This window comes from Silurus meridionalis, chromosome 9 (genome assembly GCF_014805685.1).
Source record: "Silurus meridionalis isolate SWU-2019-XX chromosome 9, ASM1480568v1, whole genome shotgun sequence".
Classification (NCBI taxonomy): domain Eukaryota; kingdom Metazoa; phylum Chordata; class Actinopteri; order Siluriformes; family Siluridae; genus Silurus; species Silurus meridionalis.
Window position 1 is genome coordinate 16,267,046 of NC_060892.1, and position 19,688 is coordinate 16,286,733.

A 19,688-nucleotide genomic window follows, 5' to 3' on the forward strand; every position below is an offset into this window, starting at 1 on the left:
CACCGAACTGACATTGCATTAGAACATACTTCGCTCTGATTTGTCCAGGAAGCTGTACAGAATGTCCATGTTTGGTGTGCTGTTTATGTAACTGTCCAATAAACCTGTACTGCTATCCATAAAGCTTGCTAGCATGTAGAGTGATCCGTGGTTACTTTGCTAGTTTGTTACTACTGAGTGATCGTGAATCATAACTTTTTTAAAAATATATATACAACAGTGCAGATGATGGCAATGTCCCAAAATGCCAGGTGATGCTACCGTCTAGCCGAAAGTCATATTGCTAACAAATGGTTGAGTGATAGTTTTGTTTAAATGCTAATCATGGTCATGTACACCGTTGGTCAGAAATGATTCTCGATGGCCTGCTCCTGTACTAAGATTGCTTAAAGAAAAAATTAAAATGCTTACAGCTTACAAAATTAAATTGCTTATTCACCTGAATTTCTACACATAATTTGGGGATGAGTTTATTCAGGCATATATCGTGGAGTCTAATCTGGATTGAGGCAGTCTGGTGATACATTTTTTGCATAACAGTGTGTAGGATTGATGGATAAACCCCCTATCCCTCAGTCATTTTGGGTAATGCAACAGCTTAATACATCTACAACAGACTATGCATCAGATCAAACCTAATTTTGTTAAAACCGTGCAAAACCAAACCCCACAACTATCATCTGACGATCTGCTGAAAGTTTACTGCACCTTCCTGCTGTTCCTGTCAGCCTCGTTTACAGGTGTTCATAACATCTAACAGTTGCTCTCTTTTTCCTGTCTAAAACTTTGTACCAAAACAAGTTATTTTCTGTTCCCTCGTTCGTGCGATGAAAAACATGAGCTGACAAGAGGAATTCAGCTTTTTACTGTCTTTAGCCTAATATTCGAAATGATTTTTGTCTATTTTCAGACTGTTTTCTGAATCACCCATTCAGTCACAGCTCTAGTATCCATTATTCCAATTTATTCTCAAAGGAAATATTTTCTCACAGGCAATATTTACTTTGTTACGCTAATAGACCCAAAGGCATTATGCTTTATTGCAGTGTTTATAACACATTTAGAAATCCTAAATCTTTAATAGATGTTCATATTTGTAATGACTTATGAATACATTTACATGCTATGATACATTTATTAGGCATTATACACTTTCCATGAAGGCCATTTCCATGACCTTTATTGTTTTATGACACATTTTGAAATCACTTTCCAATGCATTCATATGTGAAAAGACTTCTGAATATGTTTCCAGCATGTTATTATGGATTTATGTAGGCGTTATACACATTTAAATAATTATTTATGCAATCAATCTTAATTATTATAATTATATATGTATAATAATGGTTTACAAGAAGTCGTTATAACACATTACCTCCCCATTATACAGCACCTTCTATAGAACATGTCATGAACACTACTTCCTGTATAATTTTAATGATCCATACTGCATTGTTAAGCAAGTTATGAAGTTGAAAACATTTTCATCAAACTAATTATATAACCTGTGTACAATGCTTTAGAAATGCTTTATACCATAATAGACATGCAGTCATAGTTACTTAGCAATGCTGTATGACCTTAATGGATGAAAGAAACTAATTTAGACATTCCTTAACTTTACAGGCATAAATTCAGAATTTTATTATTAAAAAAATTTTTTAATTATTAACAAATCGCTCATAGCATGCTACAATGAAACTGAGTTATTATTACCACTCTGAAGTCAACTATTTCTCTACAACCGCACATTCCCAATCCCCCCAACTCTGTTTTTTTGAAGCCCCTCATCCTACATTTCTTTCGGTCAGGAGCTTCCTCTCTTTAAGCTATTTTTTTTCAATGTTATATTACAAACTTTCTTTGTTGTTGGAAGTAATGACAGAAACATTGACCCACTGCTCAGTGTTGGTGATGAAGACAATGGAGGATGAGTGAGTTTGTTTGTTTTTCCCCTGGCTGAGACTGTAAATGCTGGTAGTCCCAGTCTCCTGCTGACTGTGGCAGACCCCCTTTTATCCCACCTGCCCACCGCTGCACCATGGGAGCCTGTTGCCATGGAGATGTTCCCAGTTCCTTATCATTCGAAAGCTCACTGTTATGAAATTGCACAGTGGAAAAATAGGAGAATTGCAAAGAAGAACAGTGAACTGAGTAAATTCTTCGACATGAATCTATTTATTTATTTATTTATTTATTTATTTATTTATTTATTTATTTATTTGGAATGATGTATTCTTATTCAATTCATTTGTCTAAAAAACATGAATTAGCCCCATTTCCTCCTCCCTCAGATTAAGTCTTTAGTTTGTTCTTCAAATTCATTGTTTTTCATGCTTGTAGGTGACCTTTTTCGCCACATCCCATCAAGTCTGTTATACGTCAATTTCGGAGCAGACTGAATAACATTCTGAGACCAACTCTATAGTCCTCAGAATCTCTTTTATTTAGCTGTTAATAACAACTCTGCTTTCTTTTTTCAATGGTAACTGATTAGCTGGAAACTTTACAGTTTGTTATATTGTGTCCCATCCTGCACACCCTTTAAGTCTTTAAAGTTAAAACAAATATTTATTTTATTTATTGAAATGTGAAGGATAATGGAGAACCTACAGAATTTACATAACAAACTTTCTATCGTACGTATTGTATGCCATACGGCAAAACTGTACGCTGTATGTTTAACAAAGTTGTTTTAATGCCTTCAAAAGGCATTAGACACACGGGTATAACTGTAGAAGCACTGTCAGTGCAGTGATATAAAGCTTTTAGAAATTGTCCAAAATGTGTCCATATGTGACGTCCATATGTGTAATGAATATATTTACAGCATGCAGTAATCTATTAAACAGGCATTAAACACATACAATCATTATGTAATGTATCTGCATTAATATAGTAATATATGCAAAATAATGCGATATAAAATGTCCTTATGACACAGTATATAGCCAACATACATTATCTTCTGTAGTGTTCGGTCAAGTAATAATTGGTCATGTAAGTTTAATGCTTCATGTTAATGATTTATAATGCATAGTAAAGAGAGTCACATAGTCTAAAGCATTTTTATCAATAATTTGATATATATAATATAGTTTATGAAATGTATATGAATAATATACAATATACATAGGAGAAACATATATTTATACTAGAAGTGCATGAAAAATCAATTCTGTATGACTAGAAGTGCAATATTTTAGAACTGGATTTTAATGGTCATTTTTGAGGATGATCAGTTAGGAGAGTTTCAGAAGAGTTGAATTTGCTGATAATAAAAACATGGATTTATAGGGAACACTAGGTCTTTACATTGATTTTAAAGATGTTGAAATGCTGTTTCAGTTATTGAGTGCTATAAAGTTCTTCCAGAAGTTGAAAATATTCTCAAAGTTATAATTAATTCAGTAAATAAAAATTCCTTTGGCAGCTGAGTTTGGTATTGGTGATAAAGTGTGTTATATGCACTGTAATGCTCACGGTTCATATAACTCGGAAACATAGCTGTTGTGTTTATAGTTTGTTAATAAAAAACCTTTGTTTAAACCAGTCATATTATCAGCAAAGTTCTTGGCATCCCTACTTATTTTTTACCTAATAATCAATTGCTCTTATTATCCAGGAATGTTTATGTTTCCTCTTTATCTACATCTGATTTCCATGAGTTATAAATATCCTGAATGCTCTCTGGCTACAAATGCAGAATTTTCCCATGAGAGATTCTGCAATTTCACTGATGAATTTGACTAGGTCTCAATTTCTGTTTGTCTAACCGTGTCATGAACTTTTGCATCTCATTAGCAAACGATTATTAAATCTTCAGTAAGAGCCTTATCCTGTTTAGTGTGGTTAACAATGTATTCCCAGAGCCTATCCTGGGAATACGGGGTGTGAGGTGGGAGAACATCCTGGACATTAAGACAACATTCGTATGTGGGCGTCATTAAGAGTCTGTTCCACCTACCAACATGTTTTTGGCGCGTAGGAGTAAACCAGAGGACTTGGAGGAAAACCAGACACACACTCAACACACAAATACATATATATATATATATATATATATATATATATATATGTGTGTATGTATGTTGTTTCAGTTGAACTGCCATCTAAGAAAACAAACATGTTTCATAAGCCATCTAATATCCCTGTGTGATTTCTCTCAGCTCTCAGCACGCTGTGTAAACATAGAGTTGATGATCTTCAAGCAATTATTATTAAATGTGCAGATTTATGATTAGCAGAACAGTTTATACAACCACTTTGCATGTTCCTTTTTTATTATGTTGTACAAGAAGGTGAAAGAGTAAATTTATTTGAATTTGGAATAAACCAGGAATAAACGTTGCATTTTTCTGATCTGAAGCCATTATTGGTGGAAGCAGTCAAAACTTTGCTTCCTAAAGGTCAAAAATCTATTGTAAGCACACGTTAATATAACATAAGTTTGGATTTCTGTCTTACAGGATTATTGAAAAAAATTTGATTATGGCAGTTTGTCATGTGATCGATATTATTTGTGCCAGAAGCTTTTAAGCAACATATTTTGATCAAACAGGCTTATCTGAAATGTCAATGGATCCCCTGGGTCTGGGACAACTTCCCGTGTTGTTCTCTCAGTAACAGGGATATTTGTGGCTGCAAGGACATAAAGAGACAGTAGCCCCTTTTAAACAAATATTTATTTTCATTTATTCTCTCACTCTTTTAAAGGTCTAATACTGTAAATATATTGTACAATGTACAACAGCTGTGAAAATGTGTAGAGCATAAAGCTTAGTCTTTAAATATTAAATACAACACTAAGCCTATATAGGTTTCCTTTTAGTTTTTGACTGTTCTATTGTTCATAAAGAAGAGATTAAAATCTACGAGATACTATCACTATTGTGTAGTGTGTTTTCATTCCTGCTAACCATGGCAAATGTGAGAATATATATTGTGAGAATATATAATATTGTGGAACTGCTTATATATATATATATATATATATATATATATATATATATATATATATATATATATATATATATATATGTAGTTGCAGTAATATTGTGAAAATACTGCGAAAACAAGTTACCTCCTGTCCTCACTTACGTTACAGCTGCTGTAAACAGTCATTCCTTCCAACAGTCTCTTTGTTTTTGACTCTTCCAGAAATTAATAAACCATGCATACTGCTGAGAACCCTGCAAAGAGTAAACTCCCATTTTCTGAAGATTTGCTGAGACTGGAGATTCATCCATAAACATCTCCTTTCAGTAAATGTCCTCATATCAACTGTTGTTTTTTTAAATAGTACTTTTTAATGAACTTGCATCACGTCAAATCTGGCCTCAGTGAATAGCAATTCAGCAGCAGTGAGATTTAAATAATCTAATAATAAACATGATTTCAAAACTGATTTCATGACAAGGAACATGTTGGACTTCTGATCAGAAGGTCATAAAGGAATCAAATCCCACCACAACCACTAAGCTACCATTTGCATGAATGAGATAATTGTAAGTCGCTCAGAATAAGGTTGTCTGCCAAATGATATAAATGTAAATGTTCTGTATCTTCTACTATAACGATTACAGAACTTATCCAATACTCTTTCATTATTTACATGTGAGGTGTATGACATATTCATATGCGAATTCTATCCTAGTGCTTTAATGAGTTTACGGGCAACATCTTGAACAGTGATACACAATAAATCCACAAGCTCGCTGGCCGTTTCCACACAGCGCAATGCTGCCATTACCGGTATTCCTTTCAAATGTTTCAAAATTAATTGCACCCCCTGGCTAGTCTCTAACCAAACACTGAAGCTGAGCTGCCAGTGGTTAGTGACTGGTCTTTTGAAATCAAATCACACTCCGACTCTTCCTGAGCTGTAGGTGGTTATTCTGCCTCAAAATCTAATAGAACATGTTCCAGGCTTTCATAAACCTGACTCGGTGCTTCCACTCAAAACTCACTTAGAATCTTTTATTTGCCAGGTACAAGATGTGCAAGGATTTTATTCCATGGTGTAGGTGTTACTATACTGGACAAGGTGTGATGGTATGAATAAAAAGTGTGTAAAGTGTGAACAATTATTCTAGAAAAATTTAATTAATAAGCTGAATATCAGAAACAAAAACAGACTATAAAAAGAAAAATTTTCTTGTGAAGTATACTTGGGAACAACAGAGCAGCTTTCATTTCTTTTGTTATTTATAGACAGTTGTTTCAGTGCCTTAGATATTTCGTGTGTAGGTTTTCTACTAGAGGAGGCCAAGGCGTAAGTTGCGGTTGTTTATATGCATTGTAGCATTGGATGTGGTCTCAGATTGATGATATTGATGAAATGAACTCTTTAACAATGGCCCGTGAGTGAACCGTAATCAGAGATAGTTTCAGCATGCTTCATTTGTACTTCATTTTGTGGTCCACTTGAAATTGTGTTTTGCGAAAACAAAGCAGTCCTAATCTGCTTTTTTTGTTTTATTTCTAAATAGCTTAACATCCATACATAGCAGAGAAAAATGTGAAATAAAATTATGGCCTGTAAGGTCATGTAATAGAGACTTTTATTATGCTATTGAGGTTTGGTTTATTGTCATTATCATAGACATGGAAATTACAGGTTTAGCACTGAGAGGGTTAGCCTAACCCTAACCCTAAGAGCTTCTGCAGCCACAAACACTGCTGGAACCTTCTGGAAAACATTATCCACAATTCAGTGTTAAACAGCTGGGCTCTGAGTTCATGGTGTAAATGACAAGTGCTCATTAATTGGCAGATTGTCCAAAAAGTGAACCAAGCTCCCTTTTGAGTCTGTTTGTTTTGTGGACAAGCTGAAAGGTCATTTTTGAACCAGCATTAACATGACAAATTATGAGTCATTTAGATTGTTTATACTGTATATATAGTCCTTCTGAAATTAAACCTTGTCATGTTGCTATTTAACACTGTGCACTTTGTTGTGCCATTACAGACAGTTAAATTCATATTCATGAGGTGACAGAAAACTATCCAGCTATGTATTTTTGTTAGCCAGGTGGCAACATTTGAATTGGACAAGATGAACCACTAACAAACCTTACTGAGACCTGTGCAAATGGTCTTTATCTTGAAAGCTAAAAGTGTGAAAAACTCTAAATGATATATGTAATATACACTCCAAGGCAAAAAGTATGGGGACAACCTTTCTTCTTATTGATTTCTGTTTTTCTAGCTTCACTTATTGCAAACAGATGCATCAACCACATACCCATGCAGTCTTAATAAGTCAACACTGGCAGTAGAATTGAGCATTTCAAAGAGCTCAGGGACTTTTAACTAAGGCACTGCCACTGGATGCCACCTTTCACCTTTACCACTTACAGACTGGGGCTGTGGAGTGCTGAAGCATATAGCTTATATCCTCAACTATCCTCTGTTGCATCAGTCAATACAGAGTTCCAGACTGCCTCTGGAAGCAACATCAGCACAAAGACCAAGACGCCAGGAGTATTGTGAAATGGTTGCACACAAGTCTAAGATCACTACGAATAACACCAAGTGTCAGTTGGAGTGATGTTAAGCATGTTGTGTTCTCCAGAGTGATGAATCATACTTCACTAGCTGTCAGTGTGATGAATATATCTGGGTTTGGTGAATTCCTAGAGAATGCTACCTACCGGAATGCAGAGTGCCAGTGGTGAAGTGGGGTGAAGAATAATGGATAATGGTTTGGGGCTGTTCTTCAGTGATTGTGACTGTACACTGTATGCTTGTTTGGCTTCTTTAATAAAAACTGAATATTCCTTTAATCTTTTTTATTTTACATCTATCATTGCATTTATCCACATGTTGGGTGACCAGATATCTTGCATCCCGTAATTTTCTGTATTTGGATTGTTCCTACAATAGTATTTTGGTAAGTTCTAAATTTAAATTGATGGAATATGTCAGTTGCATTATCAAAAAAGCCATGACACCAAACAAATGCAAATAAAATTGAGTTTCAATAAAGAACGCCAATGGATAAGAGCTTTATGCAACCTGTACCAAAGTATTATTTTTTTTGTTTCCCACAGAGGTGAGTATGATGTAAAACACACAGCACATGAGAAAAGACAAAGAAAAAAAAAGACATTTAAATCTATGAACTACTTAATGTACTCAAGCAAAATGTGAGTTTTTTGTTTGCATTTTTTTGATACAAACTACAAATAAAGTGGGTAGAGTACATGTTTTGTCTTCATTTAGAAAGAACAAAGATCAAAATAGAAGGTCTCTCAGTGTCCAACATTCAGTCTGTTTGCATCTGGTCACCCTAACCACAAGTGAACCATATACTCAGAGACTCTCAGCATGCTTCATTTGGGGTGCATTTTGTGGTCCACTTGAGACTGTGTCTTGTAAAAATAAAGTTTTGATTTTGTTTGTTTTTATTTTTAAATATATGACTGTCCAAGTGGGAAAAAAAACTCTAAGGTTCTGCCCTTGCGATCGTGTTATAGAGACATTATTGAGAGTTCTGGATGAAGTTCCCAGCTCTTGGAAACCGCTCACTGCTGCTGAGCATGGTCTTACATGGCTAGCAAAATTAGATTAATATGAATGATGTGCAATTAATGCTAACTTTTTCTTGCCCAGAAGTGTACATAATATGGGTAAAAAATATGGAAACATTTAATCACATCTATGCTATGCACTTGTCAGACATCCCATTCCATAATTGAATTCACTTTCATTGAAATATATTTGTTTTAACAAGAGAGAAAGTCTCAAAACACCTTTGTTGAAATGTAATTTAATCATTTAATAGGAATAATGTTATTTACCAAGACAGTCCTATGAGGTGCTGAGGTGATAATAAATAACTGTAGCATATAGCTTTACAGACTTATTTTTATTTATTTTTTTGCCTTGAACACATTCTGTATTTTGGAACATTTTTAAAACAGTTGACATTCTGCCAGGCGGAACTTTATGGGGAAAAACTTAATGTGAATTGGCAAAACTGAGGCTCAAACGAGCAAACAAGAACAAGAAAGGTCAAGTATTGCAGGTATTACGGTTCGCTTTGGGCACGGGCGCCATTTTGAATACCCTCCTACTGCGTCCATTACGGTAGTGTTTGCGCTCGTGCTGGATTGTCGTGTTTGCCAAACTGTGCTGCTGCGATGTGAAAGATTTCCTCCCACACCGGGGATCGTGTATCTCATTTCTCTCCTAAAAGTACAAGGTAAGCGTGCTTTTTATTTATTTTCTTTATCATTCCTCGCTGTGGGTTTTCGCATTTATTTTTATTAATAAATTGAAAGTGTTAACAATTCGTACTTTTTTTCCCCCCACCACGTTATAGTGCACGTACCTGCATATAGTTTGTAAGGCGACAGTCTGAACGCGTTGCAGTAAATGTGTCCATATGTAATAGCAAACTTACACTTAAGAGTTACATGTAACTGCTTTACACAACTAATAAATCATCAGGGTGAACGTCTTGGAGCTTTTTTCAAACATTTCCTTACGTTTTTTGTCCATTTTTAATCGCGAGAGGTTTTTATGAGATGAATCTGATCTAAACATTGTAGTGAAGATCCTGGTCAATGTTTTGTCTTCATTTCTTGAGCCTAGTTAGAAATACTTAAAATATGAACTGTTGATACTTGTATGTAATATTTTTTGCTGACTTTAGGATCCGGAATAGAATAGGATATTTGTTAGGAATACATCCATATATATATATATATATATATATATATATATATATATATATATATATATATATATATATATATATTTTTTTTCTTTTTTTTTTCCCCATCCATTAAAACATCTAATCAGAGCATTCACTTTGAGTCTCTATTGATAGAGGATGGTGGGAAAAAAAAAAAATATATATATATATATATATATATATATATATATATATATTTTTGTTTTGTTTTGTTTTTTTTCCCCCCACCGTCCTCTATCAATAGAGACTCAAAGTGAATGCTCTGATTAGATGTTTTTAATGGATGGGGAATTTTTTATATATATATAATATATAATATATATAATTTTTTTCAGTCTCTACTGATAGAGTCCTTGGAGTCCTCGGACCCTGAGACTACTTTCTCGGGAATGTCTGATGTTCATGAGTGTGGAGTCGATGAGACACATCCACTGTCCAGAAATACAGTGTTAGAACAGAACTAGATCAGATCTGATACCAACTCATCACCGATCCTTTATAGGCCTTCATAAGCTCTATTTGGATGGGATTAGTTTCTGTTGCCAGATGTTATTAGACAAGGGTGTGTCAGTATAATGTATTGATAGCCATCACATACACATTTCCAGGCATCCTGCATGCACATCAGTTTAATAATAAGTTGGTAGTTTTCTCCTTTTCTCCTGTTCTTGTAGTGGGTATGGGAATGAGAGGTCACATGACTTGAACATGTATGTAAGCTCTTGTCTGTTTTGGAGCGCAACAACTTGAAACTGCTTCTCAGACACATCCTTCTATATTTTACTCGTTCAGGGGCTGTATCTCATATGGCCGTAATTACTACAGTGATCAAGTGTCCAGACAGAGAATCCCAAATCAATAGCTCCTATTATTCTCATGCCATTTAGGAGGGATTTATCTGACCTGGTGGTATTACGGTTCATTTTCTCGAAGGTAAACGTAAATTGTCTTGAAAGATCCATGCACGCACATGCAGGTTGGGTTGGGAATAAAATGACAGAGTATCTCTGGTAATAATTGTATTACCGCCACCTCCACATGAAAACGAACCTTAAAGTAGTGATTATTCCGCACGTTTCACTGTAAACACTGTTTCGTTTTCGTACCTTAAACTGGGCTGAGTGAGAATATTTCATCTTTTTTGTGTTTTTTTTTTTATGTTTTTGAACAAAATAAGCCTACTTGTTGAAGCTGAATTGCTCATTTTTGTTTGTTTGCTCTTTGGTTTGTTAATAATTATAGGCTGCCCGAATATATGAAAAGTGTTGGTTAAAGTGTGAGTGGGGCATCCGTATAAAACCCTTTGGTATATTAGTCAGAAATACAGTGAAGGTTAATCACACCTTTAACAAGCGCGCATAGAGAATGAACATTTTCTTGCCTCACATGTGCCTCATCAGTTTAAGTTTCCAAAATGCGAAAGTTAAAGCACTGCTACAGCTCTGTATTTTGGTTCAGTTTAGGTTTCAGTCTAATCATTTTTTTCTCACTTGTAAGCTCAGATTCGAGCTTGAGCCAGTTTTCTCAAGTGACTCAACTCGAATCTGAGTGTGGCTGCTGTGTGTTTTGTTCAAGAACAACATAAGGGTTCTCGTGCAAGTACCTTCTGTAGTTCGACAGTCACAGTTGCAGCTTATTTGCAGGAATTTGGAAACATTCTTCAGGTCTTGGTAAATTATTTACTTCCTGAACGGAGGTCAGGTTTGTGCTCAGACAGGCCTGAATGTGGGACAGATTGTGACGTTATCCAAACTTTTTAATCTTCCTGATCTATCTATCTATTTGTCTGTCTGTCTGTCTGTCTGTCTGTCTGTCTGTCTGTCTGTCTGTCTGTCTGTCTGTGTATTGATACACACACATAAAAATGCATATGTAATCATGCACAAGGCTGGAATGGGCTACAAGACAATCAGCAAGAAGCTTGGTGAGAAAGAGAACACTGTTGGCATGATAAATCGAGAATGAAAGAAATAAAGGATAAGTCAGTCTCCCTCACTCTGGAGCTCCATGCAGAATCTCAGCTCATGGGGTAAGGATGATACTAAGAAAGGTGAGCAGAGTGATGCAGAGAAGGCTTTGGAGAACGTGATGTGGTCAGATGAGACCAAAATTTAGCTTTTGGCATCAACTTGACTGGTCATGTTTGGAGGCAGAGAAATGCTGAATATGACCCCAAGAACACCATCCCCACTGTCAAACATGGAGGAGGAATCCTTCTGCTTTGGGGCTGTTTCTCTGCTAAGGGTACAGGAAAACTTCACCACAGGAACAGGACCATGCACTGTAGAATCTTGAATGAGAACCTCCTCGAATCAGCCAGAATGCAGAGGATGGGTCATGGATGATTCTTCCAGCATGACAATGACCAAAAACTTATAACCAAGGCAACAATCTGATGGTCTTGAAGCCCATTCCAGTCTTGTGCAGGTCTACAGTCTTGTCCCTCATGTCCTTTGACAGCTCTTTGGTTTTGCCCATGGTGGTGGAGAGGTTTATCCTGCGACTGCTGTCTTTTATACACACCATTAGTTGATATTAGAAGAACCTTCTAATTTGGGTGTGTGGGAGTCAGAATTCTTGCTGGTTGGTACAGGATCAAATATATATGTATGGATGTATTTAATATTTGTATATATGTGTGTGTGTGTGTGTGTGTGTGTGTGTGTGTGTGTGTGTGTGTGTGTGTGTGTGTATATATATATATATATATATATATATAAAATATACATTTTATTTATTTATTTATATACACACGTATAAGTGTGTATGTATGTATATATATATATATATATATATATATATATATATATATATATATATATATATTTATATAAAATCAATAAATACATTTAATTAGATGTGTAATGGTACATAAAATTCACAGTTCGATACGTCCCCTGGTTTTTAAGTCACAAAACTATTTTAAATAAAATACCTGTAGTCAATTAAATTGGCACAAATGAACTTGATTAAATTAAATCAAATGAATGGAAAAATGTAATTAAATAGTTTACATTTGATAGACCTCACCTGTGTGTGTGTTTATTTAATATTTAATTTTCTAAAAATATGATCTACTTAACTAGTTTTTTTATATCAGCATACTAACAAACATCTTCATTCTGTCCATCCTTCATTCATTCTCTACTTCGATTTTTTACTTCGAGAAATTCTTGAAGCTGGACATTAAACGCTAAAGAATCCACAGCGTTTTCATGCATTCGCAAAAACAAATCTTATTTCCAGTACGCAGTGAGTAGCCACAGGGACACTGCACTGACTCTAGTTTCTTTCTTTATACCCCTGATATTGTTGTGCACGTTTTCAAGTTTAAGAATAATCATTTTTTAAAATGTGCGATTTGGAGACTAAATAACATCGCGGTTATTTACCACTTAATATGAGCCTGTAGGAACTCTGAAGGAACACTGAGTAACAAATCATTTATTTATGTACCGAAAAAGAAATCCTTTTTTATTTGTAAAAAATATTATTTTATTTATTATTTAATCAAGCAGGCACTTTAATTTAAAATTGTTTAAAAACTATATATATATATATATATATATATATATATATATATATATATATATATATATATATAAAATTAATATTATTATTATTATTATTATTATTATTTTTTTTTTTTTTAAAGAACCCTTTCTGGTCAGTATTATAAATCCTGAGTGCTTGGACATGATTTTAATGTTCTTTTCTTGAAACCTTTAAAAAATAGCATTTCAGAATGCTGTGATTGCTGTTTCTATGGCAGTCATTATTTTTCAATTAACTTCGTGACCATAACTGGAAAGTGGAAGCTTTTGGCTTTACTGTGCCTAATCAGTGATTGAAGAAAAGTACACACTTTCTTTCCCCTTGTATACTGCGATTTCGGTGGCTGCCTCAGAAGAGCACAAGGCTACTGGGTCAGATTTATTTCCTGCACTTACAATAGCTGGAAATGAGCCTGTAACATGGTAGTAATTATGTAGTTATATTTAAAGTGACCTTGGCTTGATTTGAATCAAAATCCCTCTGTCGTCTGTAAATCATCCGGCTTTGTGTCGCTCAGAAAGCCGGACAGCTCGACACAGAAAGCCGCTGCGTCTCTGGAGCAAAGAACAAAACAGCAAGTAATATCAGTGTGCCCCTGTGTGATATATGTGCCCTAGTTTTAGTATCCATTACACTGAGGATTCACAGTTTTGCTTTTCTGTCACTCGCCTGAATCATTCCTCAGAAACGTTGACAGTGACTGATATAAGTGTGAGGGTTAATCAGAGCCAGAGAGTTGCTCCCTTGTTGTGTAGCTGTTATAATCAGAGGAAGTCAAATCCAGTGTTTTTCTCACATTGTTTCCCAAAAGAAGTACATGATTTTTTCGATAAGAGGACCTGCAGCTGCCTGCAGGTAAACAAGCCCCGTCATGTCCTGTTTCTTCACAAGGTCTTCATTAACTTGTTTTAGGGGAAAAGGAACATTACACTGTGATGAACTGTTCACACTGAGCTGTTTAAAAAGCAGTCTAGGAACTGATGCTTCGGGGCTCGTTTGCATCAGATGGTCTAGACCTGGGAGCGAACCGTAGAAGAACCTCTAGGGGGCAGGAAGAAGAAAAATTGGCACAAAATGATTTTTGAAAGATATATTGTGTCAGATGCTGCACTGACTATAATTTGTATTTCTTATATATGAGGTTCTGATTTCAGGCTTCTGATTGGTCAGAATGTGTTGATTTAAATTCTGTGAATGACTGTTTCATCACATCTCGTTTCGATGGTGATTATTTTCCCCATAACAGAACAACAGACTGAACTGTCAGTATGACCTCATGCTGATACATAAAATGTGTAAAAAAAAAAAATAAAAAAAAAATAAATCATCGAAGAATTTTTTGAAATGGTTTAATCTTTCTAGATGTCAGAACAGGATGATAAAGAAATAATCACGTGTTATGTCTTTTAAAAAATGAAACGCACACTGCCCTGTTTAAAGCTTCCTCCAGCCCTGGTGTGTTGTGTGTTGATTTCATTTATTTATTTTTGTCAGAAACTCCGAGCAGGGCGCGTGTGTGCTGCGTGAAGGGGAACATTAACAGCCTGCGGGTTAATGAGTCTTAACTCCACCCGATGTTCGGAGCACCAGAGGAAACCTGTGTGATTTGGGAGAGTCCACATTTGTATTTATTTCATTCATTTATTTGGTAGTCATGCTATGTAAGCACACGCATAAAGATCAGTCCGATGAAACCAGTTTTTATGATTTTTACATCTGTTGTCAACATTACAACAGTAAATCTGTGCCATTTAAGGAATAAAACACTGGGGGAGCGTGTGCTGTTATAGAAAAAGAATCAACTAGGAAGTAGTATGAAGAGGCAAAGTTACTGTTCTTACCTCTAATACACATGTTTTAGGCAAAGTTATTGTTCTTACATCCAGTACACATGTTTTAGGTGAAATGTTTCCTCTCACAAGTGCAAACGTTTTATTTATAAGTAAATGATTTGGGATTAATATATGATTGACGCGATATATTTTAAATCCACATGACTCAGCTGGAAATCATGCTCGCGTTCTTCTCTTTCTCGAAGGAAGGAGTTCAGTATTCAGGTCGATGCTCTCGTCTTGACTGCCTCTGTTTTACCAGCAAACATAATGCATTAAATCTACACAAATTTCCTTCACATTGAAAAGAACTCTAAGTACACAATGTCCACTTCATCAAAAGTTCTGTAGCATTTCTAGGAAAAGCTAATGAACCGTACGCTCTCGGAGCGGCTAAATGGATCCCGTCGGTTTCCGACCGACTCGTTTAAATGGGTTAAAAGCAAGCGGCAGGATGGCCTTGGCCTTTACATCAGAATTAAAATGACGTGTGGTCAGAGGGAAGTGGATTTGGTGCCCTTCTTTGTTCAGACTGACAGAGTACTTTTCAGACTCGAGCCTAATTAGACCTATGGATCTTCTCGGACACGGCCTGTCGAGAAACGGCAGCTCGATAAACGAACAGGTCCAGCGGAGCGGAAACCAGCCAAACTTGTTACCCTCTATGTGTATACACTAGATTACTTCTGGGATGTTTTACAAATGCGTAGATCTTGATAATTCAATTTATTTTAATTGTCAAGTAGTAAACATGTCTTTTTTTCTGGTTAATTTTAATATGTGTGGAGGAGGGACATGGGGGGTATATCAGTAGGAGAATGCTGAGGATGGAGCCACCAGTAAGGAGGAAAAGAGGGAGGCCAAGGAGGAGGTTTATTGATGATGTGAGGGAAGATATGCAGGTAGTTGGTGTGAAAGCGGCAGATGTAGAGCACAAAGGGGGGGAATGGTATGGCGACAGATGATCCGATGTAGAGCACTTATTAGTAAAGATATTTATGAAATATGGAGACATGGAGTCAGGATGGCTGCGGATGGTCTTCCTGTGCTTGTTTCCTTTTCAATCTGATTCCCTTTGTGGTTTCAGGAGTGTCATCTCAATAAGCGAATCTGTTCCCTCCGCCTTGATCATTAGGGTTGCATTTATACATTTTTATCCGGATTTGTGACCGTGTGCATGGTTGAAAGTGCTTTAAATAAATTCAAAATTTTATTCTGAGTAGCCTCATGCTTCTGACTCTCCGCCCTGTCCCTCTGTGAATAAAACCACTGTTTCCCATCTCTGTAGGCACAACGTAAAAACCGCCCTTTCCTGCCTCACAGTGGGCGTGAAACCCCCTTTTTTTTTTTTTTGCTTTTGTGAAAGTAAATGCTCTCTCCATTAGAGTAAAAACTTTCTTCACACGTGTTATAACCATACTGCTTCTGCCTCCACGAGACCAAAAACCTCCGTGTTCTCCCACCACATGAGTGGAAACTACCTCCATGAGTATAAAAGCGTCCTTCTTCTGCCTCTGTAAGAGTAAAATCTTCCTCCAGGAAAATAAAAGCTGCCCCAATGTGAGTAAAAACCTCCGTTAGAGTAACAACCGTCATTCGTAAATACAGAAAATAAAAAGTAGGGATGTGCTGCTTAATGTAGAAGGAATATAAACTCCAGCACACTGACTAATAACTCCACATTTACTGCCTCCTTTCCTTCCTCACTGCACTAACATAACCTCCTGACCGCACATTTTCGGAACATATGGAAGCGAAAAGTCTTAACTGTGTGTGTGTGTGTAGGTGTGTGTGTGTGTGTGTGTGTGGATTTGAAGTGAACTGCAGCAACCCTGCGTGAGTCTGATAAAAAGCCGTCCCCGCCGTTTCTCTGATTCACTTCATTAACTCTGTGTTATAGCGAGCAGGCCGTTTTCATCACCACTTCATCCCCCGCCTTTCACCCCAGTCAGCAGAGTGCGAGTTATTTATTCATTAATATTGTATATGTTTAGTTGCCGATAGCCTGATTTCCCTCTGGTCGAGTGAGCAATGAGTTGAGAGCAAATACTCAGACTTGAAAAGCAAATACGCCGATTCCCCTTGCATAAAAAACGTCATTAGATATACTCAAGGCTAAAGGTTGTTTTGCTTGTTTAAATGTTTTCACATCAAGCTTAATTCTATTAGATTATAAGGGTATTTGTGCAGTGTGTGAACAACCAGGCTGTTTGAAATTAGATTCGAAATGTAATAAGGGTTTAGGTGTGGCCACACTGGTGTAGATTTATGTTTTATTTATTTATTTATTTTTATTTATTTGTCCAAAGAATCTAGAACAGGGGTGCCTTAATACGTCGATCATGATCGACCTGTAGATTCCAAAGGTAGTATGGGTCGATCACATACCATTTAAAAAAAAAAAAAAAAAAAAAAAAAAAAAAAGGCAGAGACTCTATTCAGTGCAAGCCATTAGAGTATATATTTAGTAAACTTTTTTAATATTTAGCATTTTTAATGTAGGTGGATCATTTAGTTTTGGGCATTTCAAAATTAGCTCGCACGCTGAAAAAGCGTACGCAGCCCTGATCTAGAAGATATGTGTGTAGAACATGAATTCAAACATGAAATAAAAGCGTTTATTGTTCTATCAGCAATCACGTGTTACTTTGCAAGATTTTGAAAGGAATTACAGAACTAGATATAAAGCTTGTAGAACTCGTCTATGTAATCGCCAGTTCTGTTTGGGGAAACGCAGAAAAAGTCCGCCTACTTGGACAACAGTGCATCAATTTCACCAAGTGTTATCAAGGCATGCCTTTTATAGACTGCAAAATCTGCATCATTTTCACAACAGATTCATAACCCGAAGAAATCATTTTCTTAAACTCATGGTTGTATAAAATGTATCAAATCTTTACTGGTAATTGAGCCTTTTTTCCTTTCTCTGTGTGTGTGTGTGTGTGTGTGTGTGTGTGTGTGTGTGTGTGTGTGTGTGTGTGTGTGTGTGTGTGTGTGTGTGTGTCAATCAATAAGGGCTTTCTCGAGTGTGTATTTTAGTTTGACCGTGTGCAGTGGATCTTGGTCCGAATCTACAGAAAATCTGCTTTCATTAGGAAAAAATTGCAGTGTTCCCCAGATATTCTTCAATATTTTTTATATTTTTTATTATTATTTTTAATCACTGGATGCTTCATAAATGGAAGTAAAACAAGCAGTTTGAATGCTTGCCATGGGAACCGATTTCTTGCATGTGTATTTATTAAGTTTTTATTCAGGGCGATTAGAATATTGCCTTCATCCCATGTGAAAATCATGACTACGTTCACACGCTTTATTGTGTCAAAATATATGGCATCGGTCTTTTGCTGGGCGTCTGAGTGTGTAATGCGTTTTTAATAGAAGGAACGAAAGGCATGTGAGTGATGTGTGCCTACACACTGCTGCATTAAGCCCTCACGCTGTACAGCAGCTCCATCCTGTTGACGAATCTCCACTGGGGCTGGAATATGGAAATGAGTGCCTGTCCAGGATTCGCCGCAGCAAACACAATCTCTATATCGCACCCCATTTCCATTACGATGTCTCAGGCAGCTCAGGGTTTAAACGAAGCTTCGGGATGGGTATGTTACAGATCAGCGGTTTCAAGATTAAAAATGCACAATTTTTTGCGAATAAGAGAGTAAATCTTGGAAAAATCCGTAAAACTTCCAGAGAAAAGGAACAACCTTTTTTTCCCGCAAAACACTGTGTTTGAAATATACCGTTATGTTTTTTCTCATATGCGTTATTCTTGAAATATTAAGGCTTTTTCTTCTCCAAATATCCAATTTGTTCTCATAACATTTTAACCAAAAATGTTTTTCTTAACACAAACACAGATAGTTCTCTACTTACGATGGAGATACGTTACGGCGACCCTGTCGTAAGTCAGTAAGTGGAAGATGGTGTTATGACTTTGACAGTCTTTCCTACTTCATACTGATTTACAATTTTCATTTTCTGCTCTAAAGAGAATAGATGGCTTTCCTCTTCTTTTTTTTCACTAGCAGCAGGAGACATATTTGGGTGCTTGGAAGACAGGCTTTTATCACGAAAATTGCTGTTTGAAACAGAAAAAAAATACACAGAGAGAAGAATTTACTCCCTCGACCGCTAGCGAGAGTGGGGCATCTGACAGGGCGAGAGATACGCTCATCCCAGCTGTGCATCCAACGTGTCGGACATCGTCCACTGCTGCCTGTACAATTTAGACGTATCGCTATCGTCATCGTAAGTCGGACCATCGTAACTCGGGGACCATCCGTAATACACAGGCAATACTGAAAAAGAAACATTTCCCGTAATAATAAATGCAATAAAAGTATGTGCACCCCGATTTATATTTCACTCTGCTGATATTATAAGCTCCACTCGTTGGTGACGCGCATTTCTGCCTATCGAACCAATATGTCATAATACTGACAGTGTGAGAACAGATTGTATGAAGAGCTCGTTCTCAGAACTATATTTCTAAGAAAGAAGATTAGTTAGTTGTTCACAATAATTCCTGTATCGTACACGACTTTTACATGTGGCTCGTGAGCTTTCTCTTCATCTCTGTTTACTGGTTATGT

At 36.2% G+C, this 19,688-nt stretch overlaps 1 protein-coding gene across 1 annotated transcript in view; it reads left to right on the forward strand.

The window, feature by feature from the left end:
* Positions 1-9,057: 9,057 nt before the first annotated feature.
* Positions 9,058-19,688, forward strand: part of tp53i11a (tumor protein p53 inducible protein 11a) — a 38,470-nt gene continuing 27,839 nt past the window's right edge. Inside the window, exon 1 of the mRNA XM_046857623.1 lies at positions 9,058-9,211. The gene's annotated coding sequence lies outside the window, so the exon portion shown is untranslated. The remainder of the gene's footprint in view (positions 9,212-19,688) is intronic.